Source organism: Mugil cephalus, chromosome 18 (assembly GCF_022458985.1).
Source record: "Mugil cephalus isolate CIBA_MC_2020 chromosome 18, CIBA_Mcephalus_1.1, whole genome shotgun sequence".
NCBI classification, from domain to species: Eukaryota; Metazoa; Chordata; class Actinopteri; order Mugiliformes; family Mugilidae; genus Mugil; species Mugil cephalus.
This window is the reverse complement of record NC_061787.1, coordinates 23,223,204-23,244,735: the sequence shown is the minus strand read 5'-3', so window position 1 is coordinate 23,244,735 and position 21,532 is coordinate 23,223,204. Positions and strand designations below refer to the sequence as shown.

The window sequence follows — 21,532 nt, the reverse complement described above, 5'->3', positions numbered from 1 at the left end:
AACGCAAGGCCTTCCTTAGGGAGAATGGTATATGCTTTTGTTGCTGTTCCTCGACCTCCCACCAAGCTAAGGACTGCAAAGCTGTCGTTCAGTGTTCAGAATGCAACAGTGATAAGCACCTCGCGGCCCTTCATGGTGGCCCAGCACCCTGGATGACAAGACGAGCTATCAGCCTCTCAGAAGAGCATGGCGGGGAGGAAGAGGGATTTCCTCCTTCTTCAATCGCCACCTCAACATGCACAGAGGTCTGTGGAGACAGCACTACAGGGAAATCATGTGCCAAAATCTGTCTCGTGTACGTATATCCCAAAGCCCAACCAGGAAAGCGAACAACAGCATATGCCATCCTAGATGACCAGAGTAACAGGTCTTTGGCCAGGTCATCTTTCTTTGAGATGTTTGATATAGCTGATGACACCTCCCCTTACACACTCAGAACATGTGCAGGTGTGTCAGAGACTGCAGGCCGTAGGGCGAGGGTGTTTGTTGTGGAATCGGTTGACGAGAGGACCAGTCTGGCTCTCCCTACACTTATTGAGTGTGACCAACTTCCTGATAATAGGGCAGAGATCCCTACACCGGCAGCTGTGAAGTACCATTCGCACCTGAAGTCCCTTGCCTCCAAGATACCTCCTCTTGACCCCAAGGCCGAGATCTTGCTTCTTTTAGGAAGGTACATTATCCAAGTGCACAAGGTCCTGGAGCAGCATAATGGACCCCCACACGCTCCGTTTGCACAACGATTAGCCCTTGGCTGGGTGATAGTAGGAGATGTCTGCATCAATGGTGTACACAGACCCTCGCCTGTGAACGCCTTCAGAACCTACATACTCGAGAACGGACGCTCCAGTCTTATGTGTCCTTGCCTCAACAAGATGGAAATCAAGGAGAGCTTCAGCCACACCTACCAGCCTCAGAATCCTTCGGCCTCGAACCAGGAGCCACGGTCCTTGCCAAGTGGAAAAACAAGTCTCATGGGAGAGTCTGTTTTTTACTACACAAAGGATGATGAGAAGACAGGTCCATTTATGGAAGATCTTGCCTTCCTGAGGATTATGGGAAATGAGCTTCAGCAGGATGAAGACAACAGATGGGTTGCTCCACTCCCCTTCCACAGTCCACGCCAGCGCCTCCCTAATAACCGCGAACAGGCGAGGAACCGTCTCACTGCAGTAACCCGTACGCTCAGGAAACACCCAGAGAGGAAGGACCATTTCATTGAGTTCATGAACAAGCTCTTCGAGAAAGGACATGCCGGTGTGGCTCCATCCTTACAGATGAAGAGTGCTGGTATCTACCTTACTTTCGGGTGTATCATCCTCAGAAACCTGGACAAGTAAGGGTGGTATTCGACTACAGTGCCGAACATCATGGAGTAACAGTCTGCTTGAATATGGACTAGAGGCAATGCTGTTTGTTGAGAGGAACTTTTAAGTCGACGATGGCCTGGTGTCGCTTCCCACAGAAGGAGAAGCCATCACTCTTCTTCGCAACACTCAAGACATATTAGCCGTCTCAACCTGTGGCTTCACAAGATATTATCCAACAGGGTGGTTGTTATGAGAGCTTTCCCTCCTGAGGACCTGGCTAAGGGTCTGAAGGACCTGGATCTCAACACAGACCTCCTTCCCATGCAGAGAAGTTTAGGAGTGAGCTAGGACATTTCAGAAGATGTGTTCACCTTCCAAGTATCAGATGCAGAGAAGCCCCACACAAGGCATGGGGTCCTGTCCACTGTAAACAGCTTGTTTGATCGCTGGGGTTCGCTGCCCCTGTAAGCATTCAAGGAAGGTCCTTATTCAGGGAGCTCACCACAGAGGCCTGTGACTGGGACGCCCCTCTCCCAGAGGAAAAGTACAGAGAATGGAAGCTATGAAGGGACTCTCTGAAAGAACTTGAACAGGTTAAGATACCACGCCAATACACCTCCATCTCTCTCAGTCAGGCGCACAGTAAGGAGCTGTGTGTATTCTGCGATGCTTCCACAACCGCCATTGCTGCTGTACACTTTCCCTTTGTACCTTTTCGCGCTGTTAATGTCTCAACGCCTTGTTCCATGTCTCCACATCTTGTTACAAGTTCCCATGCCATGTTGATGATTTTTTTTTATTTTTGTATTTTGGATTTTCCTGCTTCGCGCAGCGCTTTTTGTTAATTATTAAATACCTTTTTTGTTTGATCCCGGCTTCATCTGTTGTCCTGCATCTGGGTCCTCAACACAACACCTCCTTCCTATCTGACACAAACACCTTTTTTCTTTGATTGAAAATGTTTATTTTGATGTAAGTGAAGTTTTTTTTTTTTTTTTTTTGATTGAAAATGTTTTCTTTGATTGGAGTGAAATATTTTTTGATTGAACAATGAAAAAAACAAATCTACTTTCATACTTATGCACTTCTGGGTCTTCAACTTCAACTGTTGACTTGGATTGGTACTTTCCTTGATCCGCTGAATATGGTTGGCATCAAATATGTGGAATCTTCTGGCCTTGTTGTTGAGTCCACTCTTGAGTCCATCCAGAAGATTTCATGGGCTCCATCTAGTTCCAATTCCTTTCGAAGCAAGTCACTGGTGTGAATAGCAACAACAGCTGCCGAAAGCTCAAGTCTTGGTACTGTAGTGACCTTTGTGGGGGCCACTCTGGCCTTACCCATGACCAGTGAACAGTACATTTGTCCTGTTATACTGACTGCTCTCAGGTAAGTGCATTCTCCATACCCTGTGAAACTCACATCCGAAAAAAGGTGGAGTTTGTGTCTCAAGACTTGACCAAAGCTTACTAGAAGGTAACATGGCTGGATCTTAACATCAGCTAGAGTCTGTAGGTCCAAGAGCCATGACTCCTACTCCTCTCCTCTCGGCACAGCTGGTGCAGAATTTCCCTCGCCACTAGAATGAAAGGCGGTACAAAGCCGAGTAGGTCATAAATGGATGCTACCGTTGATACACAAGATGCCTCTTTATGAAAGCGGACATTCATTCACAACTACTCTGAAGAGGAACTGATCTGAACAGATGCACCATTTAACACCTAGAGCCCTCTCAATCAGTGACTCACCCAAGGCTAAGTCTTGCTGTTTCTGCACACTCTTCCCTGGGAAGTGACACAAGTACCTCAATTGGATATGAACTGCCTTGCCTCACTGACCAGCTGTATCGCTTCATCATCTGATGACACACTTATCAGGCCATCATCCACGTAGAAGTTACTTTCAACAAAGCGGATGGTTGCTTCACTGAAACAACTTTGACCATGGGCTGTTATGTGCTTGAGGCCATAGTTTGCACAGCCGGGCGATGAGGCATGCGGTAGACTAATGGCTGGGAATGAACGTTTCCATCGTCCCAACAGAGAAATCTCAAACAGTCCTCATCTTCCTTTCTGACATGAAACATGCGTTAGATGTCACACACTGCTACAGGACCTTTGGCAGAGAACACCTATCACATTATTTGCCAGTTTTGGCCTGGTAGGCAGATAGTTGTTCAATGACGCACCGTCAAACTTTGCTGAACAGTCGAACACTACTTGTATTTTCCCTGGTTTCTGTGGGTGGTACACCCTATGGTGCAGGATATACCAAGCAGGGCTTTTGTCGGGATCTTTCCTTGAAACCTTCTCAGTGTCTCCTCACAATTAGTTTTTCAAATCTCCTTTTCAAACATTTTAGCCGATGCTCTGCACATTTCCTATTGTCTGGCAAATTTGGCCTGCCTCCCTTAAATGTTGTTATAAAGGTTGTTATATGTGGCTGCTGCCTTGAACATGTCCCAGTCAGAGCCCTCAAAACAGTCCCGGAGTGCCTCCATGGCCCCCTCAGTCCACACCCTCACCTGCCTCACTGTAGGTTTCACTCTGATCAGCAGGGGTTTGTATGCAGGAATTAGCATGACAAATAAGTGGTCTGAAGGGCCGAGGTGGAGGCAGGGGGCTGCTCTGAATGCGTCTTTGATGTTGGTGTAGGCCAAGTCGAGAGTATTCTCTCCCCTAGTTGGGAAATCCACATATTGGTTGAAATGAGGGAGAGCAGTCTTCATATTGGCCTGGTTAAAATCCCCAGAAATTATGAAAACACCGTGTGGATTGCAACTCACTGATGGTCCGGTAGGGAACATTCACTTTAGTGTTAGCACTGGGGGGCACATACACAGCAGTGGTGCTAACAACAGTAAACACCCTGGGAAGGTAGAATGGTCTGTAGTCAACAGTCAAAAGCTCTGGAGAGCAGTAGCTGGCAACAGGCCTGACATTTTTACACCAGTAGTTGTTGATGTAAAACACAGTCCACCCCAACATCTGTTAGTGTGATAACTTATTTTACTTGTGTTCGACATATGTATCTGACTTCTTAGGTGTAGGAATATGACTTATATTGACAGGAATAAACTCTCTTTTGTAACTTACTGTGAGGGGGATTTTCTTTGAGTAATAAAAGCTTGCAACTTGGAACCCAGTTAGCTTCTGACTCGGAATGACTGTACTTCTGGATGCCAGCATTGAGAGTTTCAAATGCACAGGCTCTTTGTGTGTATCCAGAGTAGGGCTGCACGATTCTGGAAAAAATGTGAATGACAATTTTTTTGCGTAGAATTTAGATCAGGGGCACTCAGTAGGTAGAGCGGGTTGTCCTTAGTGTGTGTGGGTTAGCGGTAGTGTGCCATATGCCGAAGTGTCCTTGAGCAAGACACTGAAGCCCCAGTTGATCCCAGTGCAACTGGCACTGGTGTGTGAATGTTGTGTGCTCGTGTGAGCGAATGGGTGGATGTGTCTCTGACTGTAGAAGCGCTTTAAGTGACTTTGAGTAGGTAGAAAAGCGCCATTTACCATCACGAGCGGCCGTTGTGTCCGGTGGTGTGTTCCTGCTATCAACTGCTAGCGTTGTCCATGTCCCCTGAGCAGCCCGGACTGAGGCCTAAGTGCTTTGGATGCCAGGCTGAGATTCCCGCTAAACCTCCCAAGAAGTGCTGTGAATGCCAGGCTGGAGTTGGCGGTTGAGGAGCAGAGAAGCTTCAGGTCAGCGGTGCCGTTTGTCCTCAAGGGGATTGTGAGGCCTTCAGCAGCAGGATTGATGAACTGTGTGCGCTTGATGGGAGCCACAGAGAGTGTGTCATGAAAAGTGCTTTGGAGATCTGGTTCATTGCACCACAAGTCTACAGGCGGACATGCTCCGTTTGAATTTACATCCCTCCCTCACAAGTGCAAGTACAAGGAGATACCATACGACACGATCGATGCTGCTGTTGCAATGCAACTGGTCAAAAACAGTTGACCAGTTGTCCGAACACCTCGGACACTGTTTTTGCCAACTTGTATAGGAGTTGGAGTAGGAGTATGAATTTCAACCATTTATCAGTCATATGCACTAAAGCAATGCTGTCCCTGGTCAATATGCATTGTGAGCAATTGTAAATATTCCATTTTTTATTAAAAATAATTAAACATTTGATTAAAAATAATTTTCTCAAACATTTTACTAAGCACAGGTAATAGGCTGTTAGGTCTATAGTTGGAACCAGAAAAACCTTTCTTACTATCTTTAGGTAAGGGTATAATTTTAGACACCTTCCATGGCTTCTGTGGACAAAATGCACCCAGTATGCATCTATTAAAAAAGTGACATATTGGCTTACAAAGCAGCCTAGCTACAACTTTAAAAACTTTTCCATCCAAGTTATCTACACCCAGGGACGTGTCATCTGAAAGGGAGAGCAACATTTTCTCCACAATGTTTGGGTTAACCATTTCATAAGCAAAAGAACATGTTTTATCCCTCATAATGCTGGTAATTAATTTTTCTGAAAAACTGACATCATGTGACTGCATGCCAGCTCTCAGGCTGTCAACCTTATTGATGAAGAAATTATTAAAGTAAATTAGCTATATCATATGGCTTGGTAATGAACTGACCTGCACATTCAGCATACATTGGAGAATTGCATGACTTCTTGCACATAATTTCATTCAAAATTTTCCATATTTTTTTTTTTTTTTTACTGTCATTCATAGAGTTACAGATTTTATGTTTAAAGTATGCATTCTTCTTAAAGTAGTTTAACTTAGTAACTTTATTTCTCAATTTTCAATAAAAACTTCTGTCTACAAAGTTCCCTGATTTAAGTGCTACTTCCTTAGCTCTGTCCCTCTGATGCATCAGAGATCTCAAGTCCTCATCGATCCATGATGCACCACTTCCCTTCACAGACCTCTTTCTAAGTGGAGCATGCTGGTCCACAAGCTTCACGAATCTATCCATGAAGATTTTCAGAGCAATATTCACATTATTTTCCTGATATACGTCAGACCATTTGAATCTTTAACATCATTAACAACAACAAATCAGTGTTAAATCTTGTATCTTTGCAGAGGACAGACTTGAACATCTTGAGCATAAGCTTAAACTCCTTGTATCTTGAGTGCACACATTGGATTTCCGGGATACTGTTGATAAAAATACTGACTCAGTTTCAACCCAATGTGCTTGATCGTTATTAGCATGTCATACTTTATCTATAGCTTCACTCAGATCCCACTGGATGATCTTTCTTGTGAGAGCATCACACATGTCTACCCGACGGAAGACACAAGTCTTCATAGGGTTGTTTTACATCTATTGAAACACTGTGGATATTAGTCATGTGGTGTTGAGGTCTCTCATTTGGGAAGGATCTGCCATGTGTCCCTCCTTCACAAGAGATTTCCAATTCTTGCCTAGAGCACAACATGAAATGTGACCATCTTCCCCAAGTCCCAAGCAGCCACCAGTAGATTTTGGGTTTAATTCCAAAAAAAAAAAAAAAAAAAGATTTATTTACAATGAGAGAAACAAATTTATCGACACCATTAATCTTCTAATAAAGTAACTAAGGATTTCGGGGTGGACCAAGGCCAAGACAACAAACAATACAACTCTATCTGGAAAATAAAGAAACCTCCAAAAACAAAACAACAAAGGCGTACCTTCCTAACTAAAATACACAGGAGAAAACGATCAAAACAAAATGGCAGTCCACCCCTAGTATTCAATGGTACCTGAAATAATGTCATTATGCTTTGGCGTGAGGTTGTGACTGGTTGGGAGATGCGGAGGATGGAGCCTACTGCCTCTGAACAGCTGCCATCTTGGTTTCTTAAAAGGCGGGAAAGCATCCAGTTGAAACCAATTGCATGTTAGGTGTGGCCCGTTCTCCCAATCACCTCTCCGCTATGGCACAGCCCTATTTGCATATGGGATTAGGAAAAAACATAGGACACATGCAGCACACACAGCCCTCTAAAAATGACCACATTCATAACATCCCCACCCCACCAATAAACATACCCCTACATGTTTAATACCTGAGAATTGGAAGTACACCTTGACAAAGCATCTGCTATCATGTTTTTAGAAACTTTTTTATGGCAAATCTGCAGATTGAAATCCAACCAGTGTATGAGCCGCTGGTTGGAGCTACGCATGTGTGCCTCTGAACTAGACCAGATGTAAACTTTATAATGCTGCAAGGTGAATAGGAGTGCGAGAGCTTCTTTTTCAATAGTGCTGTGATTAAACTGGTGTTTATTGAACTTTTTTGAAAAGTAACACACAGGGTGGTCAATAGCCTGACCATCCTCCTGCAAAAGCACTGCACCGACGCCGCACGTGCTAGTATCAACCTCTAATTTAAAGGGTCGAGTAAAGCATGGCGCTACGAGGACAGGTGCGCTACACAGTAGCCTTGGCAGACTCGAAGGCAGCCTGGCAAGTGGGGGACCAAACAAAGGTTTTCAAAGGACTTACAAGACTGGTGAGAGGAGCTACAAATGATGGGAACCATCATTCTTTTTACTGTACCGAATCACTCGAATCAGTTCATTAAAATGATTTGTTCAATTGATTGGTTCATCAAAAGTCAGTCACACACACACACATATACACACACCGGGTTGGAAAAAAAAATACATCAATATACATCATGTGTTGGGTATAGTGTTAAATAAATTGTGTTTAATAAAAAAATTGTTTATTAAAATAAAAATTATGCGTGCCCCACCCACACCCCACAAAAAATTGTAACAGTGATTAAAAGTATAACGCAGGCAATGCATATTATAAACGTAAAACAATGTGTGTTTTAATAAAATTTAACTTAAAATTAAACTTGTTTAATTTCCACAAGTAGAGAAGAGTTTAGAGGTCTCTCGATCAGACAATTCAGGTCCGATATTGCCTGATTGTCTGAATGTAAAAGACACCCTCTGAGGTAAAATAAAAATAAGAAATCATTATAAAATAGCAGAAATCGAGAAAGATAAAAAGAGGCTATGAGTTTATGTAGGTATTAATAAGGTGTCTTGTGTTTTTACTGTTGTGAGTGAGATCTTCAGAGCACGCCGAAGCAGCGGGTGGACGGAAACCTAACGGTGATAGCATAAGTCCACTGTCTGTTGAAGTAGGCTGTTCAAGGGTCTAAATAAGTTCTGGTGTCGTGACCGGGTCCTTATGTGAACAGTCACTTGGGCTGAGAACTCGGAACATAGCGTGCCATACCTCTTAGCTGGCCAGATCGTGTGAATGAGTACACAGTATGTGTGATTCAGAGACAACAGAACCAGGGACATTAGGAGCCCATATAAAGGAAAGGAGGGACAGTATAAAACGATCCTTCCTGGAGAAGAGAACAAAAAAAAAGAGGCTAAAGATTTTGAAAAATGGTGCAGAGGCTTACGGGGCCCCCCCACCGACAACCACTCTATACGGGAACTCTCTAAAATATAAAAAACAAACAAAAACAATTGATTCAACTGATGGCACAATTTGAAAAATCGGGAAGGTTATCAAAGGGAAAGAAAGAAAAAGAAAAGGTAAAGATTGAAGATCATTTAAAATTTACAAGCAGGCATTTTAGCAGTTGCTTTTATAGCCACAATAACATTCCAATGCAAGCAGTCCAGACCGGAGAAAAGCAGGAAGATAAGGACGGAATAACAAGGACAACCACCGCGACAACTGGTGAGATACCACCTCCATACACAAAACAGAAAGCGCAGGCTAATACACCAGCATCAGAACACCTATATACGGAGGCTAGGCCAATGATGGAGAGAGCACAACAAGAGAATTCTAATGAACAGTATAGCCCAAATAGCCTGTTCGTACAGATGCCACAAGTAGTTGTAACCAAAGGCATGCTTACGTGTGAATTAAAACCAACACCAGGGGAGGCTGTTAAGCAAGCATATAAAGAAGAGGGAAGAGAGGAGCAGATAAAAGAAATGAAAAGTACATTGAATGAATTAAATGAGGAAATGGCCAAATTAAGCGTCAAAGCCAGTGAAGTGGAGCCTACAGTCTACAGCTTGCTGCGGCTCGGGCGTGGCCCCTTATTGCAAGAAAATGCCATAAAAAATTAAAGATATGGAACCTGCATTAAAAATATAAGAGGACAACATAAACTTAAATAGGCTTAAATATGCAATAAAAAAGAAAATAAATAGCCTAAAAATATAAAAACAAACAGATTTTGAAAAATGGTGCAGAGGCTTACGGGCCCCCCCACCGACAACCACTCTATACGGGAACTCTCTAAGATATAAAAAACAAACAAAAACAATTGATTCAACTGATGGCACAATTTGAAAAATCGGGAAGGTTATCAAAGGGAAAGAAAGAAAAAGAAAAGGTAAAGATTGAAGATCATTTAAAATTTACAAGCAGGCATTTTAGCAGTTGCTTTTATAGCCACAATAACATTCCAATGCAAGCAGTCCAGACCGGAGAAAAGCAGGAAGATAAGGACGGAATAACAAGGACAACCACCGCGACAACTGGTGAGATACCACCCCCGATAATTCACGAAGAGTTCGCGGCTGAGTTCTGTTCAACTGAACTGAGAAAAGAACGAAACAGTTCATCGTGATTCGATACAGTTCGTTCACTCAAAAGATTCTTTCGAACGAATCATTCGTGAACGACCCAACACTAGGAGCTACCACATCGGAGAAATTTCGACAGCCACACATGCCAAGAAAACGGCGCAGCGCTTTCTTGGACTGGGGAACCGGGATTGACAATGTGTGGAGATGGTTAGACCAAGTGGAGGAGTAGGCAACTACATCATCTAAATAGTCTTTTTGACACCAGACAACACGGTATGCATTAGGCGTTGGAAAGTAGCGGGAGCATTTCGCAGCCCGAATGGCATAACGGTGTACTCTCCATCCCAGAGAGAGGAAAAGAGTCGGGTTTGGTGACTGATTTTACTTTTCTGTAATCATTACAGAAACGAGGGGTGTTGTCGGGTTTCGGAACCAATACACAGGGCGAACTTTACGCACTCGAGATGGGAACAGCTAAGCCATGGTCAACCAGATAACTCACCTCCTGCTGCATTATGGACCTTTTTGTCGGATTTACTCTGTATGCATGTTGCTTGGTTGATTTGTGGCCCTCCACATCACTGTCATGATACAGAACAGACGTTTGACTAGGATGGTCAGAGAAAAGCAACAAGTTATCCTGAATCAACTCTATAATATCCGTACGGGCCGGGTTTGACAGATGGAACAAAGTCACTCACTTCCTCTGAATTCCTCAAGCGAGCGGCCGGCATCAACCCAATTTTCTCTGCCAAGTCATCATCAGCAAGATTGTACTGAGGAGGAGCAGCGGACACGGACATAACAGGCGCAGCAGAAGAGGCGAGTGATCACTCACTCTGGAAAAGTAACATTATAACATATAGCATACCCTGGACTTATTGAGATACAGAAAATAATTCATGCTACATGGTCCCTCCTTGGCCCACCAAAGCTTTCCAAAGAGGACAAAGTTTGCAAAATTCCAATGCGTTATATCCAGTGATAATAACGGCGTTAAAATAAACGGCGTTACCAACGGTGTTTTTCAGTAACGGGGTAATCTAATTAATTACTGTTTCCACCTTTATGACGCCGTTTACGTAACTGAAAATGAAATGGGGCACGTTACTTGATTCTCAGCCACGGGAGCTGCGAAGCGGTTTTTCTTTCTTTTTTTCTTTTCTTTTTTTGTCGAGGAGAGGAGCGAAACAACCGCGCAGGGGATATTGATTCGCTAAGGTGGAGTAGGCTTTCACGATAAGGCAATCTCAGGCAGTGTTTAGTTTATACACAAATCACACCCAACTAGCCGAGGTGAGTCGACCCGGGGTTTTCCCACTTGTTTCTCACAAACAAGTTTTGATCTTCTCCCATAAAGACTGATCTCTGAAGGGCAGAGATTGTTGTTCCTTTTTTTTTATATCAGACAAATCGCATGTGTGGTTACACGATCGTTAATGGAAGCGCATAGGTGAGCGGCGACTGTGCGACTGTGTTTATATCCAGCTCGTATAGCGAGCTCCCACACTTTAACGATCATGAAAAGGGGGGATTTCGCGGCAGATATCGGGCTCTGTGCAATACAACGTGATTTATTCTAATATCAGCAGCCTTTTGAAAGAGCTGGGGTTTGAGCGATCCGATCTTCAGGTCATCAACAAACTGCAACCTTATCTGCAATGTACGCAATGACGTATGAGGAAGGAAAAAACAGGCACGCAGCTCTCACAGCGGGAGGACTTTTGCCGATGTGAAAGCGGTATGTCTACCAGTAGGGGTCTGAGCTGCAATAAATATTAAAAGTTCTGTGTAACTACGTGTCTATACAATTCTACTCTGTGTAACTGGCTTGTGAAACCTATTTGCCATTACAATCCAGTCACAATTCAGATTATGCTAAAAGACACCTGTTTTCCTCCGTTTTCTCTGTAACGATTTATTTGAATTTCACATGCTGCGTAGTAGCTCTTCAAGTTAAGATAGATTAAATACACCTGTAATAAAGAAGAAGATGGATTTCATTGAATCATTGGGCAAACCTAAGAGGACATGAGGTGTAACAGACACACTACAGATGCCGCTTGGTAAACACATTCAAAAAGGTGTTGGCAAACTAAAACCTAACCCAGCAACTAATTCAATCTATTATGTGAGGGAAATCATCCAGGTCAGAATATACTCAAACCATGTCAAGAGAAAGGACAGAGAAAGAGTTTTAGATGGACAACTGAAAACCAGGTTAAGGAAGTCAGGATAGCTGGTAAAACTATAAGCCAAACTGTTCCTTTCTCTTTACTACCACCATGGACAGTGGGAGAAGTGAATGTTGATTTGAAACTGTTAAAGTATCAAAAGGGGAAATTTTTAAGTGTAGATAAAGAAGGGAATGAACTGTCAGATAAATATGCTGAGAAATGGCAGGAACAATGGAATAGAGGGACCAAAGCATAAACCCAGTAGAGCTCTGAGATCTACTGACTCAGGTCAGGTAGTGGAGCACAGAGTTCAAACCAGACATGGTGAAGCAGCATGAGGTGTTATGCTGCACACAACTGGAACAAACTACCAGGAGAACTCAAATCAGCCCAAACTGTAAGCACCTTTAAATCCAGGTTAAAAACATTTCTATTTTCATGTGCTTATGGCTGAGCTGTTTTAAATAATTTTAAATCGTAATCTTGGAACTGCACTGAAATCCTCTTAATTGCTTTAAGGTATGTATGTATTTGTGTATATGTGTGTGTGTGTCTGTGTGTGTGTGTGTGTGTGTGTATTTATATATATACACATTTTTATTTCTTGTACTTTTTTCTTTTTCTTTGCTAAATTGTTCTGTTTTATGCTGCTCTTTTTAAATGCTTTGTCTTTATGTAAAGCACATTGAGTTTTTCTCAATTGCTAAAACACTAAAAGAGACTGGCTGAACAATTTACAGTGCAGTCTGTTGTCAATACCTTAAACCATTTCACATGGTAAAACACAATCTGCAGATCTCACTTAGACTTTTCAGCAGAACTCTAAACACATTCTCATTCTCAAAACACATTCTTCACTCTAATGCACATGTCATCCATACTGGTAAACACAAGTGGCAACAATCAAATGCAAATAGAGAACACATGGCATTGATTAAACACAACCACTCAAAATTGATTTCACTTGTTTCAAATCATGTGACACAACCAATATAAGCCAGGTCAGAGAGCAAACAGGTTGTTAAAGGTGGGGAGAAGAAAGTCTTAGAATGGACAGAAGAAACAATGTGAGAGGATGAGGATGAGTGCGTATGCCAGGTGGGTGACAAGGAGAAAGAGGAGGACGAAGAGAAAGGGGAAAACAAAGAGTGGAAATATCCGATGAAATTTGAGCAACAATAATTGATCATGTTCTTGTCCATGGACTGACAATGAAGCAAGCAGGACTTAGATTGCAACCTAATTTGAGCCAATTCTCTGTGCCCATCATGGTAAGGACATTCAGAGATGAGAACAGAGATGAGTATACTACTGTATTTTTGTAATTGCAAATTTACTGTACTACACTATATAAAGCTGTTTCAATAGACCTTTGTAAAGTTCATCACTGTATGTATTGCACTGCGTGGATATGTTTTGTAACTGCACATAAACTGTTTTTAGAATTGCAAGGCTGCCATATGCAGGTGGAAGGACAGCTATATTCACTTGCGAGCAAGACAACATAGTTGGCATGGTCCTTCAAGATAATCTAATAAGACTCAGAAATCCAGGAACAAGTGATACGAGACAACACACGCTTCCAGGGAATCGACAGTGTGAGCATTTCCACAATTGACCATACCCTCCAACGTAACAGGATGCGGATGAAACAAGTATACAGTACCTTTTGAACGCAACTCACCAGTGGTGAAAGAACGGCAAGCTTAGTATGAGCAAGTAAGTGTACATTCAAACACATTTACTGTAATCCAGATTGTCTACAGAGCTGCCACATACTATGTGAATGACATTACTCTTCAGTACATGCAATGTATGTGAATCAAAAGTGCATACAGTAGGCCTAATTGTACTCTACAGTATAGCACTGTCTCTGTACGTCTTACAAAATTCTCATGGTATTTCTACACAGATAATATTTGACTTGGAATCTTTGTCGATGAAGCAGGCTTCAGTCTAACAAAGGGGAGAAGGAGAGGCTGAAACATGATTGGACACTGGGCCATTGTTGATGTCCCTGGTCAATGAGGTTGCAATGTCACAATCTGTGCTGCTATCAGCAACCATGGTGTTCTTCATCACCACGTTACACTCGGGTCATATAACACCCAGCACCTTCTTAGATTTCTGCTCAGGTATGGTAATAGTTTACAGTTTTTTCCAATTGCTAACACACTAGAATGACATCCATAGCACAATTATTTTAACTGACACACAGAGCAGAACCTCCCCCCAGGTCTCCAAAAGTCTAAACACATTTTCTGCTTTACACACATTTTGCAATTCAAAATGGCACTTTTTAAATGAACTGAACAGGGTTATCTGATAAGACACAACAATCTGACATAAGGTCACATTTTTGCAATTTCAAAACACTGCCATTCAAAATGACACTACATGAACTAATTGGTCAGTATATGTTCCCCGTGGCCAAACACCTGAATGCTTAACTATTAACACTTCAATCAGGAAATGAGTACTAAAAAGACCACAGGTTAGCACCTCTTTCTTTTACAACAATGGAAGATGTTACCTAGAGAGGAAGAGGAAGGGTGAGAATGAGAGGGAGAGGAAGAGTGAAAGGTAGGGGTAGAACATGGTCAAAGAAGGCAACATCTTTAAAATGAAATCAGAGCAACCTTAGTTGATCATGTCTTATGTCCCATAAAGACGTTCCGGTCAAATTGCCTGATGACAGTTCTAAATCATTGCGCTGGCTCAAACGCTTTGGTAACCGTGGCAACAGAAACAGACACAGACTCTGTCCAGTCGACCATGGAAGGATGAGAATACAGTGTTGGCAGTTTTGGGAGTCTGAGAGCCGGCATAAATCGCCACTTAAGAGACGTAGACATCATTAGCGACATGGTGTTCAGGACAAGTGATGCTGTTTTCAAGGCGATGCCGAAGCGCTACAGGAAGAGCTTTCAGCTTCCACCACCCTCATATCCCTGAGTCGCAACTTGAAGGAATCACAAATTCATCTTTCTTGCAATAAAAACAATTTAGGAAACAATCTGTGGACTCTGTGGGAATTTCGCATGATCCTCTGGACACACGCGGTAATAAGTGGACTGGCTTCACTTAATGTAACAGTAAATAGTCCGCTCAGCCGCTTCTTGTAAAAAAAGTATGATTTAAAGGTAAAAAACAACAAAAAAAAACTCATCACTAAAAAATATTGCTCCGACCGTGATGAACTTTTTTTAAAAAGTATAATAGAAAAAAAAAATGCATATTTGTGATAACTTATTCAATAAAAAGCATTTTTTCCTCATTTAAGCATTATTGATTCAGTTTGGTAAAGTCCAAGACCGCGTTAAAACTTGAACGTCAGCTCATAGTTCACTCATCTGGGACTAGAAAATCATTTCTGTTGCTAGGTCATTACTAAGGTTCGGATTATTTGTTGTAGTGTTGAACTAGGTTCCATTACATATAGGAGTGTACTGGCGTGACTGTGTTCCAGTTATTAGTCAGACTCGTATTAATAGTTGACCTAATAATTTCGTAAGTGACCATGGTATAAGCAGGTTAAATGCCTTCGAGGTGTCAATTGTCTGAAATAAATGGATGACCCGGAGGTGTGAAACGTGAAATTCAAAGCCACATCATCCAAGACAACACCATAATCAACATTCAACAAGTCAGTCTGTCCACATTGGCTCACATTCTCAAGTGAAACCAAATCAGACTGAAACAACTTTATAAGATGCCTTTTGAGAAACTCAAACTCAAAAAAACAAAAAAGAGCTCAGATGTGCATATGTGGATGTAAGTACAATATTGACTGCAGTACACTACACGAAACATGTTTTCCAGTGTACTGGATAACACCACATTGACTTTTTGTTCTTTGTTTTCAGGGTGTACAGGGAATTGGATGCTCATGCAATCCCACATAAGTTCATCTTCATAGATGAGGCTGGCTTCAACCTAGCAAAGACCAGAAGAAGGGGAAGAAACATCATTGGCCACAGAGCCATTATAGATGTTCCTGGCCAATGGGGTGGGAACATCACAATGTGTGCTGCCATCTCCAATACGCATCTCCACCTTCATGCCAACCTTGAACCATACAACACAATCTATATTCTCACATTTCTGGACACACTCCGCAACATTCTCATACAACCAGAGCATAAGAATGATGCAGACCTTCAAAGAAACCGGTGCGTTGTAGTATGGGACAACGTGAGCTTTCATCATGCAGCCCCATTCCAAAATCGGTTTGCTGACCACCCACCGTTTCTTGTGCTATACCTCTCACCATACTCACCATTTCTGAACTCCATAGAAGAGTTCTTTTCAGCATGGCGGTGGAAGGACCGGCAGCCCTATGTGCGCATTCCTTTAGTGAAGGCTATGAAATTGATGTGGGTGCAATTCAGGGATGGATAAGGTACTCAAGGCACTTCTTCCCTCGATGTCTGGCAAGGGAAGATATTGCCTGTGATGTGGATGAGGCGTTGTGGCCAGATCCAGCTGTGTGGCAAGATGCTGCCTAATTATTTTTGTTGCCTATATTTTTTTTCTGAAACTATTTTTCAGGTTACTGTTTTTGTGATCATATTTTTGTTAATTCCAATATAAATATCTGCTGTGCATATGTTACACTGTCCTGTTTGGGACGGGAAAAATAAAATGTTTCATCTGCATGTGCATCTGCAAATATTTCTGTGCATGTGAACAATCTGAAGCATTTTCTACAAGTTGAACTATTTTAATATTATGGCAAGCGTACTAAAGATGAGAGTGCTTTACATTATGCTCAACAGTATATACTGTAGTTGCATAGACAAATCTGGTAATATGCATGATGTGTGTGCCATTTGGTGCAAAAGTTTGATTTTGACAATGCTATATGCAGTTTTGGATGGAAAGTATGTGATAGACAACACTACACCTGAGTAAATCTGCTGCAAGCCATGGCTTAAGCCTGTGGTGATATATGTGAGGAACCATGTCAGGGCTGGATACGGCACACAAGAAACTTCTTCCCTCTTTGCCTCAGGAGGGAAAATATTGTTTGTGATGTTGACGAAGTGCTCTGGCCTGACCCAGCCCAAAGACAGGAAGAGGCACATTGATCAATACAATACACTGTACAATAAACAAATTGTAGGGCACTGAGTATTGTGCTCTCCATTTGTTTACAGTACTGACTGCTCAATATATTTTGACTGGTTGCAGGTTCATATCCACAAAGAACAAGAATTACAGTATTACAGATACAAAGGACAAGTTTGTGAGATGCAGGGTACAGTACTGTAAAAACAGGGGTACAAGCAAGCAGGCAGAGTAGTAATTTCTGATCAATTTTGAGCTACTATGATGGTACATGTTTTCCGTTCATTAAAAGTCAATGACGGAAAAAATATGAAAATTGTTTTGAAATTAAAAATTTACTTCTCCCTGAGAACTATATGTTTTGAACAATGTGTATTTTTGGTGTGTTGTTTACTGGCTGCTTGATAGTGTATATAATTTTGATCACTTTGTTTATGATTTGAGAGCAATGTTTGGTTTTGAGCACAGTAACGCCTTCTTTAAATAATTTAAATAAAGTAAATTTTTTCAGATTTTTCAGGAAACACAAAAAACTGAACCATTTGTTGAATATATGATATTTACTCACAATTTTAATCAAAACAGTTATAACAACAGATGCCTATTGACATACAAACAACTAGGTCAGTCAAACATGCAACATGGGAGAATTAAATGACTTAGGCAAATTTTCGAACATGCCTTTGTGACTTAGGCAATTCTAAACTTTCTACTCTGTCACGGAATAAAGCAACTAACTAAACATAATGCTAAGGAGACGTGCATTTTTTCACTTCTCCTTCCACCTCTTCTTTGCTGGGTTCTTGACTGATTCCTATTAGTGTGGCAAATTGTCAAAGAAGTGATGACACTCGATAACACTTTATGTTAACTTTTGTGACCAAAGTGGTGATCTATAAGCAATGTTTTTCCCGGATGTTCGTTGCTCAAATCTTGTCAAAACCCACTCCCGCTACTCTTCTGTAAGGACTTGGACGTCTCGAGTTGAGATTCGCTAACAGAACTTGGAGTTGCAGGGAGGACCCATAGCCTTTGCACTTATTTCTTTGTCACCTTTGCTCTTTTATGACATTCCTTTGAGACGTTTCTGCTTGGATTCATTTTGCTTGCATGTTCTTGGACTAAGGCGTTTACTGTGTTTCTTTTCTTTTTTCCTGCATTGTTTAAATCAACACCCTCATCCTGCTGTTCTTAAGTTGTTGCCACCATAGTTAGGCTGTCTTCATTTTCAGGGGCAGAGGATTCATCACAGGTTGGGGTATAGTCCGGATCTTGAATGACATCATCACCATCATCATTTGATATCTCCTCTTCATGGTGTGGATGTGTCTGCTTGGCATCTTTAACATCATCCATGGGAGCTGATGCTGCATCATTATCAACATGCTGCATCATCTCTTTAATAACGGTCTCATTGTCATCCTCAGTAGATGAGGACGGACTGGTGTCATCATTGTCAAGTGCATCTCCTACCAAAATAGAAAAAAAATTAAACCCTTCAAAAATGTGTGATCATTCTGAGAAACATGAATTCCCTTTTAGTCAATTGTATTAAGCTACATCTAGTATTCCCAAAATGGTTTGCAAGTTGCCTCTAGACACAGCAGAACAGGCATACTATAATACCAGTCAAATCATGTTATGATTACTCATATTATGTTTAACTGAAATTTTCATTAGTTAAAAGCACAAAAGTAAACAGGGTCCTTTGTGTTTTTTCTAGATTGTAGATTACAGTATTGAAATCTTTCTTAGATGATGTACTGTGGAGAAAATTAGAAAAAGAACAATACAGTTTGTTCAAATATTGTTTGATAAGACATAAAAGAGTTAACAGAAAGCTTATCACTTGTAAAAGTCATAGATTCCGGAGCCTTTCCACTTTTTGTGATTTTTAGCTAAATTCCTAAACTGAAATTTTAACTAAAAAGACTGAATAAAAAGATGAAATATTGTGCAATATTTATAGCCTAGTGTATATTATAGTAAACATCTTCACTTGCCAATATGGGAGGAGCCCTGAATCATTGGAAATAATGTCAGCATCTGTGTAGAATTTTCTTCTTCTTGAATCATCCGCCATCTTGAAAAGCTTGTTAAATTGCATCACATTGTCTTGTGACTTAGGCAAAATAAAACTGCCTAAGTCACACTCTTGACATGGGCAGTTATACTAAATGGCACAGTCTGTTTAACTGAGGATGTAGGCAATTTTACCAGAGGTGGCAAGCATCATGAGGAGATAAAAAATGACTTGAGCAATTATTTTAAGAAGGTGTCGACAAGTAAAAATGTTTTGAGGTGAACGTTTCATTTTGAGCACAAATAAAACTGTTTTGTAAATAGTGGTTGAAGGTGAGGTTATGTGTTTAATGTTTTCAGAAAACGGAGAAAGGTTTCAGAAATTGTGTTTTAGCGATTGAGGAAAAACTGTAAACAAAAATAAGAAGAACCAATCAGTGCTTAGAGGGGCGGGGTTTAATAAACTGGTCGACCCTTTCCCTTGCGGTCTGATAGAATCTAACTCATTTAGCAAACCTTCTCGGGCTTCATTTTATTTTGAGGACAACCTGACTGTGTTTCTTAGTTGCTAACTTTACCCAGCCGTTAATATGGGTGTTGTACAGACATGGAAGTGGTCCGCTCGTTCTCCACCTGAGCTGTTAGTTGAGGAGAAGGCAGCATCCTGACTGAAATACTCGGTGGCCATAATGAATTAAATACACCGTCGCAAACCGTCAGTTTTGACGTATTACCAGTCGTTCGAAACATTTTAGCTCATTGACATGAACATGACTACTGACGCTCTTCAAGAGCACTACTTGAAAATTAAATATTTGGCATGGAAGTTGCTGGTTTAGCTGGCAAAACATATATTCTGTGTTTTGATTTTTATTCTGATAACATACGAAAGAACAAAGGGAACCTGTCCACATGTCCTCGTTGCAGAGGCCCGAGCGCCATTGGCTAAAATTGTTAACCCACCCGACCAATCATGCAACACCACACTGAAAAGTCCGAACATCGTTTTCTGTGATTGGCCCAAACGTTTGGCGCTTCTTGAGTCTACTACAGTCGTAGTGGGCGGTGAGTGCGAGACGCTGAGCAGTTTGAACCGTGTATGTACTGAGGCGGAAACGTTGAATTTGAACAATTTGTTTATATGCAAGTTGGAACTTAACGGTCCAGCTCCCATCCACATACTTATTATTTCCGTGACAAAGCCTGGGCCGAAGTGGAGAAGCGGTAGTTTTCTTGTTTGCTGACTCCGAAGACGTAAAGCCGGGTGTCGAGCAAAGTGAATCGCTCCCTCCTCCTGAGCTAACCGCTAGCTAGCCGCCGCGCTAACATTACAGCTAGCCGTAAAACGGAACGAGCTAATCCCCAACACAAAGGACAACTTCTCCGGTGTTTGTTATATCAACCCCGAATCGCCCCATTGAATGAGGACTGATCTTCCCGTACAGGTGAGGGAAGCTGTCGCTGTTTTTGTTCGGGGAGTTTTTGTCGCGATTCAAATGACCCGGGTTCGTTCTTGATTGAGAGCCTCAATCTTTGTCAACTAAACAACTGTTAGCTAGCTCACCGGGGGTGTCATGCCAAATTTTGTGTCTTATGTCAGGATGTATACCCTTGTAAAGGTGGAAACTTTTCGGCATAGTTCCTGGTGAGAATATGTTTATGAAATGATACATGCTAATGTCGCTATCCCAAGAGCCATCCTAACATATACTTTGAACCCCGGCGAACCGTTTTGTATGCTAAGGGAAGCACATTTTTAAGGAATACAAACCTGACACGACCTCAGCAGGCTATCGTTAGCTTGAAGCTTGCTTACTGTTTGAGGCTTATCAGTCTTATGAAGCTGCAAGTTTGATAAGCACTCTCGTTTTTGTTTTCGTGCAATTCTATTTTCTCTGTGTTGTTATAGATATTAGTAGTTGTTTCTACGCGTATAACGTGTTTATATAAACTGCATGAAAAGTATTTTTGAAACCAGGGTGATCTTTGAACTCAAAAAAGTGATTGACGCTAGTCTCAGGATCAGTATGATATGTCGGTCACATAAGGGTTTAGTAAAAGGAAAAGCTATTTTCTCATCCCTCTCTCTCTCTTTTTTTTTTTTTTGTAAATAAAAAGCAATATTCGTTTGTCTACATGCCTTACGGGGGCGACATTTAACCACATGCCTCAGATGTTATGGACAGGAAGAAAAGGATGGTTTGTGTTGCTGACATGTGACACAGGAAGCTTTAGTTTCACTCGTTGGAGAGAAGTCATGTCAGACAGCTTGGTGTGCCATGCCAACAGTCTGACACGTCTAATCTAAAGTGTGTGATTTGAATCAGGCTGACTGGCACATGAATCAGAGTTTTAAACATTACTGTCTTGAATAGGTGAAAAATGTGAATGCATGGATTTTCTGATC

The 21,532-nt window shown here is 41.6% G+C and overlaps 1 protein-coding gene and 2 long non-coding RNA genes across 4 annotated transcripts in view; 2 read left to right on the top strand and 1 right to left on the bottom strand.

Moving 5' to 3' along the window:
- The first annotated feature begins 8,328 nt into the window (after positions 1–8,328).
- LOC124995394 lies at positions 8,329–17,832 on the top strand. The gene is made up of 3 exons (XR_007110698.1): positions 8,329–13,752; positions 13,946–14,168; positions 15,900–17,832. It is a non-coding gene; the product is annotated as an uncharacterized LOC124995394 (long non-coding RNA).
- A 131-nt stretch (positions 17,833–17,963) lies between these two features.
- Positions 17,964–21,329, bottom strand: LOC124995397. Its single transcript, XR_007110701.1, has 2 exons — positions 20,897–21,329; positions 17,964–18,572 (listed from the first exon to the last, which is right to left on the bottom strand). It is a non-coding gene; the product is annotated as an uncharacterized LOC124995397 (long non-coding RNA).
- The window catches only part of ezh2 (enhancer of zeste 2 polycomb repressive complex 2 subunit), a 38,769-nt gene continuing 37,404 nt past the window's right edge, over positions 20,168–21,532 (top strand). For both annotated transcript variants that reach the window (XM_047612273.1, XM_047612274.1), the window contains exon 1: positions 20,168–20,570. The gene's annotated coding sequence lies outside the window, so the exon portion shown is untranslated. The remainder of the gene's footprint in view (positions 20,571–21,532) is intronic.